The following is an 8219-nucleotide window of genomic DNA, read 5'->3' as shown; positions in this document are numbered from 1 at the left end:
TAGCTAAGATCTACAATTAAATGTTCAATGGCATTAATAAACTTTCTTTATGAAAGTTCTAAGTTTGAATTATTCCAGTGTTTACTCCACTGCTGCTGCTGCTGCTGCTAAGTCACTTCAGTAGTGCCCGACTCTGTGCGACCCCATAGATGGCAGCCCACCAGGCCCCCCGTCCCTGGGATTCTCCAGGCAAGAACACTGGAGTGGGTTGCCATTGTCTTCTCCAAGGCATGAAAGTGAAAAGTGAAAGTGACGTCGCTCAGTCATGTCAGACTCTTAGTGACCCCATGGACTGCAGCCCACCAGGCTCCTCCATCCATGGGATTGTCCAGGCAAGAGTACTGGAGTGGGGTGCCATTGCCTTCTCCAGTTCACTCCTCTAGTGCTTCTCAACTACGCTGCAGGTAGGTGGTAAAATTTCTTGGTGCCTTACCCAGATCCTCTTTACCAATTTGTCTCTACTGTGAGTGCTGAAACGAATGGCTTATAACTGTGACCTTCTCAGAAGGACTGCCCTTGGCTGAAGGGAGCCAACTTTCCTGGGAACAGTTGGGCAGTTACATCACCTTCTCTCCATTTACTGACTAATAAAATCATAGAAATTCTGTTCCTTAGCCTCAGGGTGATGCAACTCTTATTGGGTAATTCACTATTAAGGAAGAGCCCTCATTCTTCGTGTGTACCACACCAAAACTAGTTCGCATCCTTCCTCAGATTTTTCCCTAGAGTACTTGACTTCCTTCATTCTCTTACAGGATTTTCCTACAGAGCTCTCACGCAATACACCATGCACACCTGAATCTTTGTCTCAATCTCTGCTTCTAGGATATAAGAAGTGATCCCTAGGCAGCTGACTGTAAAATGGGATTCTGGTGTTGAAAATATGGTGAACCGCTGAAATGAAGGCTCCATCTCAGGCGGTAGGTGGAAGATCGACAGTCCCTGGTCTGTTGTAAAACTATAGTTTTTAACACTTTCACCTCTAGTGAATTTGGTTTATTTGCAGTTGAAAAAGGATGCACTGGTATTTGATATCTGATAAATAAAATGTGTCTGGTCTTTGGCTAGAGATATTTTAGAAATATGGCTATTATAGTAATAATAATAACTGAGAAATTAGCTGTTGGTAAGCAACATTGGTACTTTGAAAAGAAAAAAAAATGACAGACTTGGGATAATCAAACATCAATTCCTATAATTCAAATAAAAATTTAAGAGTCAGTGCTTGCTTCGGCCGTACATGCAATAAAATTGGAAAAAGAAGAATATCATGGCCTGTGCACAAGGATGACATGAAATTCATAAAGCATTCCATATTCAATTAAAAATGTGAGCCACAGGCTTCCTTAACATTTGATAAAACAGTTATTTTGTCTAGTGGGTGGACGGATCATGTTAAGAGACTGGAATAGAAGTTTATTTCAAGTATAGATAAACATAGAAGAAGGTTGAATGCTCATCTTTGCAAATCTCTTTAATGAAGCCTGGATCACGCTTATGCAAGGATCCTGAGACTTGAAATGGGAAAATTAGGTTGAGGAAACAGAATACTATGAGGACCCAAGTCCCCCTGAGGTTTCTCAATCTAGAAAAGTAACTCTATATTTTATCCTCTTGCTAAATGATAAAATATAGCCCCGTGCTTCAGAGCTATACAGAACTCCCAGATAAAGCAGGGCCTTTGCCAGTCAATGTCTGTGTTCTTCACCATGGGCTCCTATAGCCCCCACATGCCTAACAAATCAATTATAAGCTAACCAACTGGAGCAGTGCTACATGACAGAGGAGCTGCCGTAAGTGCCTAGCATTTAGCAACAGGGACTGAGAGGTTATGACTAGGAGTAGATCCTGTGGGAACTGAATCAAAGGGGCAGAATACAAAAGTGAAAAAGAAAGAGTCTGTCCATAAGGAAACTCATGACACAAATTTAAATCTTGACTTAGGCCCCTATAGCCAATTTGATTATGTTTCTGAGATGTGTCTTCAGCACTGTGAAATAAATAGACCGTACAAAGTGTAGAAGGTGCTAGGAGTGCCATGGCAGATTGCAGAGAAAAACAGCCATGCTTGATGTGGGAATTGTAGAATGAATCTGTTATGAAGGACGATAAACGACACCGGATGTCTCTCATCAGCAGGTCCGTGATTTGTCATTTGAAGATAAAAAGGAACACATTGTGAGTGGGCAACAGCCCTGATAAAATGTTCAGCCATGTCTCTTCTTTTTTAAACTAGGATTATTGTTAGAAGATGCTGTTATAGGACTGAAATCCCTAGCAACAGTGAAGATGATTGATCTCAATGGCAGAGGCCAAGGGTAAGCAAGGTGACTATAGACATCATAATGGGACAACAAGTTTGAAGTGGTAACCTGTGGAGCATGACCATGCATGACAATATATAAAGATGTTTGGGGAGATGACTAAACAAATATGGTGGTTTAGGGCAAGAGACATAGGCAGCAGGCATGGCAAAGCCTGGTGGCCTGCCGTCTATGGGGTCGCACAGAGTCGGACACGACTGAAGTGACTTAGCAGCAGCATATATTATTAGACATTTGCATCATATTTTATGTATCTTCTTTGTTATTATTATCCTTAAATTCAATCAGCTAGTGTTAGTATCTTTCTGTTTGCACTTGCTTATTATTGATTTATCTATTACTCCTTGGTTTCAAAGTATCTTATTTTAAGTTGATGCTCAGTTCAGTTCAGTCACTCAGTCGTGTCCGACTCTTTGCGACCCCATGAATCGCAGCACGCCAGGCCTCCCTGTCCATCACCAACTCCCGGAGTTCACTCAGACTCACGTCCATCGAGTCAGTGATGCCATCCAGCCATCTCATCCTCTGTTGTCCCCTTCTCCTCCTGCCCCCAATCCTTCCCAGCATCAGAGTCTTTTCCAATGAGTCAACTCTTCGCATGAGGTGGCCAAAGTACTGGAGTTTCAGCTTCAGCATCATTCCTTCCAAAGAAATCCCAGGGCTGATCTCCTTCAGAATGGACTGGTTGGATCTCCTTGCAATCCAAGGGACTCTCAAGAATGTTCTCCAACACCACAGTTCAAAAGCATCAATTCTTCTGTTCTCAGCCTTCTTCACAGTCCAACTCTCACATCCATACATGACCACAGGAAAAACTATAGCCTTGACTAGACGGACCTTTGTTGGCAAAGTAATGTCTCTGCTTTTCAATATGCTATCTAGGTTGGTCATAACTTTCCTTCCAAGGAGTAAGTGTCTTTTAATTTCATGGCTGCAGTCACCATCTGCAGTGATTTTGGAGCCCAAAAAAGTAAAGTCTGACACTGTTGCTACTAATGAGTCTTAGGCAATTATACTGTTGTTACATTGTTTTGTGGAAACATAATATAACAGTTTTGAAATTATGAAATTTATGCCTATATAATCCTTATACCCAAAAGCTGTATTTTTTTAAGACTCTAAAAAACTGATCTCAAAAGTAAATGTACATCCTCAATGAATTTGATAATAAATAATCAAGTGGAGAAAAGGAGGAAGACAGGAACTTCTTTCTAAGCCTATAAAACATTTGAGAAAGAAATATAAAACAAACAAACAAAATTAGAGGAAGAAGTTAATATAGTTAAAATATAAAATTAATAAATAGAAAATATGAGAAACAAAATTTTTAAATATCTATGGGAGTACTTTATTAAAAACAACTAGATTATCACTGCCCACTAGATCTATTGATGATAGAAATATTCTATATCTCCACTGTCTAAAGTAATTACATGTGACACTTGAAATGTGATGAGTAGAACTGAAGAAATAGATTTTCAATTTTATTTAATTTTAATTAATATAAATTTAAAGGACATGTGACTAGTTGTTAATAATATTAGACAGCACAATCTTAGATGAATAATTTTTCACAAGGATAATTCAAGGAAAAAGATAAAATTTTTAAATATCTTATGAATTAAAAAAAGTATAACCAAAGTCAATGTACAAATAATAGACTTGGTTTGGAAAAAATATATTTGATAAAGAATAGAGATGAAGAATAGTGCCTATAGTACACAAAGAACCTTTACAAATTGGCAAAAGGGAATAAATAACCATACAGGAAAAAAGTAGATATGAAGGAACAATTCATAAATAAATAATAAATAAGGCCAGCTGTGACAGCCAAAGTTATAAGGTGGCCTCCACAATCCCTGGCATCCATTCCCTTGCAGAAATGTGTCTTTTTCTCTAACCAATAAAATATGGCAATGATAAAATGGTTAACATTGAGTTAATGAAATAGAAGATTGTTCTGGCTGGATCAGACCTAACCTTGAAGCAGTAGAAACAAATTCTCTACATTGCTGGTTCTGAAGAAAAAAGGTGTCATGAGGAAGTTATGTAGCATGCAGGATTTTAGTTCAGTGGTCAGGGATCAAACCCATGTCCCCTGCAGTGGAAGCACAAAGTCTCAACCGCTGGACTGTCAGGGAAGTCCCTTGAGGAAATGAATTCTACCGACAACGTGAGGATTCTTGAAAATGGACCCTTCCTTAATCAAGCCTCCAGATGAGAGTGCAGCCTAGCCAACACCTAGATCAGCCTTGTGAGAGTCTAAGCAGAGAATCCTTCTGAGCCATGCCTGAACTTTTGACTTACAGAGTCGATGAGTATTGTTTTCAGCTGCAAAACTCGTGGTAATTTGTTATGCTGCAGTAGAAAACTGATACATGAACACAAAAAGATGCTGAAAATAAGTAGTGAGAAAAATGAAAATTAAAGAAATTGTGAATTATTTCTATTGTGATGGTTTCATGACTGGAAACTCTTTGAAATTCCTTCCAAAGGGAGAGTCCAATTCCCCATGATATAAACTAGCCTTAGTGACTGATTTCTAATGAGTATAATGAGGTAGAAGTGATGCTAAATGACTCTCCTGGAGTGCTGAGATTTCTTCCCTGGAATGCTTGCTCTTGGAGCTGAGCCACCATACTGCAGGGAAGCCAAAGAACTCTTGGAAAAGCCACATGTATGTATTCTGGCCACTAACCCCAACTGAAATCTCAGCCAACAGCCATCATCAACTTGCCAGATTGTGAGTGAGCAAGGCTTTGGATGATTCCAGCACACAGCCTTTAAACAAGCCCAACTTAAGCTGAATGAGACAAAGAACAAATTCTATCGAGTCAACCCACACTGCATATTCCTCAGCAGACACTGTCAATATTTTAAACCACTAATTTGGGGTGGTTTGTTACATAGCAAAAAGATAATAGGACATTTTGCACTCATCTGATAGGTGAAAGTTTAGAAGAACAATAACACCCAAGGCCTGAAGGGATATTGGGAAAAAGCTGTAACAGGTGTTAGGTACTTGGTTATCCAAACAAGTATAAACATCTCAAAATTGACCTTGCCTGGCCAAAACTAGAAAACACATCCCTCCATGGACACGGTTGCAACAGTGAATGGGATCCCTCTCTTGGAGCATTTATAGATGGTGTTTGTATGCAACAAGCTGCTCGAGCCCTGGCAGGGGTCTCTATGGGAATAACGATAGAGGATCTGTGCCTTCTCCTCTTGTTGAACTCCAGAAGTTTTCTGAAGTGTTCCTGTGTGATATTGTAGAAAATATCCTTAAGTCTAGAGTCTGACTGCTAACAAACATAAAGCTGCTGCTGCTGCTAAGTCACTTCAGTTCTGTCCAACTCTATGCAACCCCATAGATGGCAGCCCACCAGGCTCCCCCATCCCTAGGATTCTCCAGGAAAGAATACTGGAGTGGTTTGCCATTTCTTTCTCCAATGCATGAAAGTGAAAAGTCAAATTGAAGTCGCTCAGTCGTGTCCGACTCTTCGCGACCCCCTGGACTGCAGCCTACCAGGCTCCTCCATCCATGGGATTTTCCAGGCAAGAGTACTGGAGTGGGGTGCCATTGCCTTCCCACCCCCATATGATAGGTAGTGACAATAAAAACTTCATGGTGCACAATATTTACTCAAATATTGCTGGCAATTGTTTAAAGCAGAAGTTCAACAGTAAATAGAAAACAAGCAAATGGAAACTGAAAACAAATACAAACACAGTGAAAAACAAAAATTAAAATACTTTTAATATCTATTGATAAAATATAGTTGATAAAATTATTGTACATCAAGCATATGGAAAATAAGAACTCCCATATATAAATACTTTGTATAAATTAATTATAAATCATATATATGTATATAATTCACTCTTGTTGAAAATGAGAAAAAGAAAACCAAAGTTGATTATTCCATAATAAATAAAGAGATGGGAGTTGATGTGTGTCAAACTAAGTAGGCATCAGTTATTTTAGCAGGCCAGAGTTTATTACCTCGCAAATATAAGTCACACCATGGGCTATTTCAGCTTCTCCTTAGACACTTCAGTATTCAACAACTCCAGATGGAAATAGTCACATTTTGCTCATTCTATCTTTTCTATTTCTGACATAAACTTTTCGGTTTTGGTGTTCAAACCAATTGTTAGAATAAAAAGCTGAATAATTGCATATTTCCTTTAAGTCTGAGATTCTGCATTATTCTATAACTGATGCTATTTCAGAAAAGCATTGTCCCAATCAAACAATTGTCTGGTTACTGCAGTTCCAAGACCCCTGGGAAGCTGCTGGAAAGACTGAGGGATACATTTAATAGGAATCTTTGCATCTTCCTTTGCATTAGAAGTGCAAGTAGAGTACATAAATCTGGTAAATGGCATAAAGGGAAAGAACAAACAGTGGGAGAACTGGGTGATTGAGAGCAAGGCTCTGAATCACGGCTACCGAATTCCCAACTCTCCTTCTACCATTTATTAGCTCTGTAAATTTGGGCCATTCTTTGTAAGGTATAGGTAATAATAGTACCTAGTTCCTAGTGTTGTTCAGTTCAGTTCAGTTCAGTCGCTCAGTCGTGTCTGACTCTTTGCAACCCCATGAATCTCAGCACGCCAGGCCTCCCTGTCCATCACCAACTCCCGGAGTTCACTCAGACTCACGTCCATGGAGTCAGTGATGCCATCCAGCCATCTCATCCTCTGTCGTCCCCTTCTCCTCCTGCCCTCAATCCCTCCCAGCATCAGAGTCTTTTCCAATGAGTCAACTCTTCTCATGAGGTGGCCAAAGTACTGGAGTTTCAGCTTTAGCATCATTCCTTCCAAAGAAATCCCAGGGCTGATCTCCTAGTGTTGTAATGAGGTTTAAATGCATTAATATCTTTAAAGTTCTTAGAAATGAATTTGGCATGCTGTAAGAGTTCAGTGGATGTCATCTGATATTATTATAATTATCATTCTTGACAACTGAGCAGTCTAGTTCCAGAAGCAGCAAATAACGAGTTCCTGTTATTTTCTAAATGGCTAAGGTGCTTTATTCCACCAATGATGACCTTGTAGCAAATGCTGTAGACACCCCACCCACATCCCCTGGCCTTCCCCACTTCTATGCACTCTGCACCCTCCTATGACTTGACTTCAAATGAAGTTGAAGAACTAGAGAACTAACATTCCTACCCCAAGAGCAGCTGTCAATCAATGACTTGACAGGAGTTGGTGTCTAAATACCCTGGGCCCCCTTTCCCCTCAGAGAAGTAATTTTGAGACACAAGATTTACACCTTGACTAGAGTTCCTATGCTTTAAGGTGGAGTCATGGAGGTTTATTGGCTGTCATCCTTTCTTGATCCCCTGCCCTCCCAGGAGTGCAGTTGAATCCTTATTTCAGGGTTAACGTTAACTGAGACAGACTTCTAGTTGAGAAACACAGTGACTTACACTGGACTTTCAAGTATGGAAAATATATTCAGAAATCCTTCAAACTGATAAATAGCATTACCTTTCCCTTATGAAGTGCTATAAAATATAACTGAAAAAATAATTAAATGAATAATGGTTAAGAGCTGACAATCCAGTGTCAGTCTGCTCCAACTCATGTTCCACCTTGGCAATGTCACTTAATCTCTCTGTAACTGAATGTCTTCATCTGTGAAATATTAAAATATTACCAACCATATGGGCTTCCCCAGTGGCTCAGCAGTAAATAATCTGCTGAGCCACAGGAGATGGGTTTGATTCCTGGATCAGGAAGATTCCCTGGAGGAGGGCATGGCTTCCCCGGAGTATTCTTGCCTGGAGAATCTCATGGACAGAAGAGCCTGGCAGGCTACAGTCCCTAGGGTTGCAAAGAATTGGACACAACTGAAGCAACTTAGCATGCACGCACATAAAC

At 39.9% G+C, this 8219-nt stretch overlaps 1 pseudogene; it reads left to right on the top strand.

Annotated features, from left to right (window-relative positions):
- Positions 1-1221: 1221 nt before the first annotated feature.
- Positions 1222-1321, top strand: LOC112584792 (annotated as a pseudogene).
- Positions 1322-8219: the final 6898 nt, after the last annotated feature.

This window comes from Bubalus bubalis, chromosome 4 (assembly GCF_019923935.1).
Source record: "Bubalus bubalis isolate 160015118507 breed Murrah chromosome 4, NDDB_SH_1, whole genome shotgun sequence".
In the NCBI taxonomy this organism is placed as follows: Eukaryota; Metazoa; Chordata; class Mammalia; order Artiodactyla; family Bovidae; genus Bubalus; species Bubalus bubalis.
The sequence above is the reverse complement of the archived record's forward strand: the minus strand, read 5'-3'. Positions and strand labels throughout refer to the sequence as shown.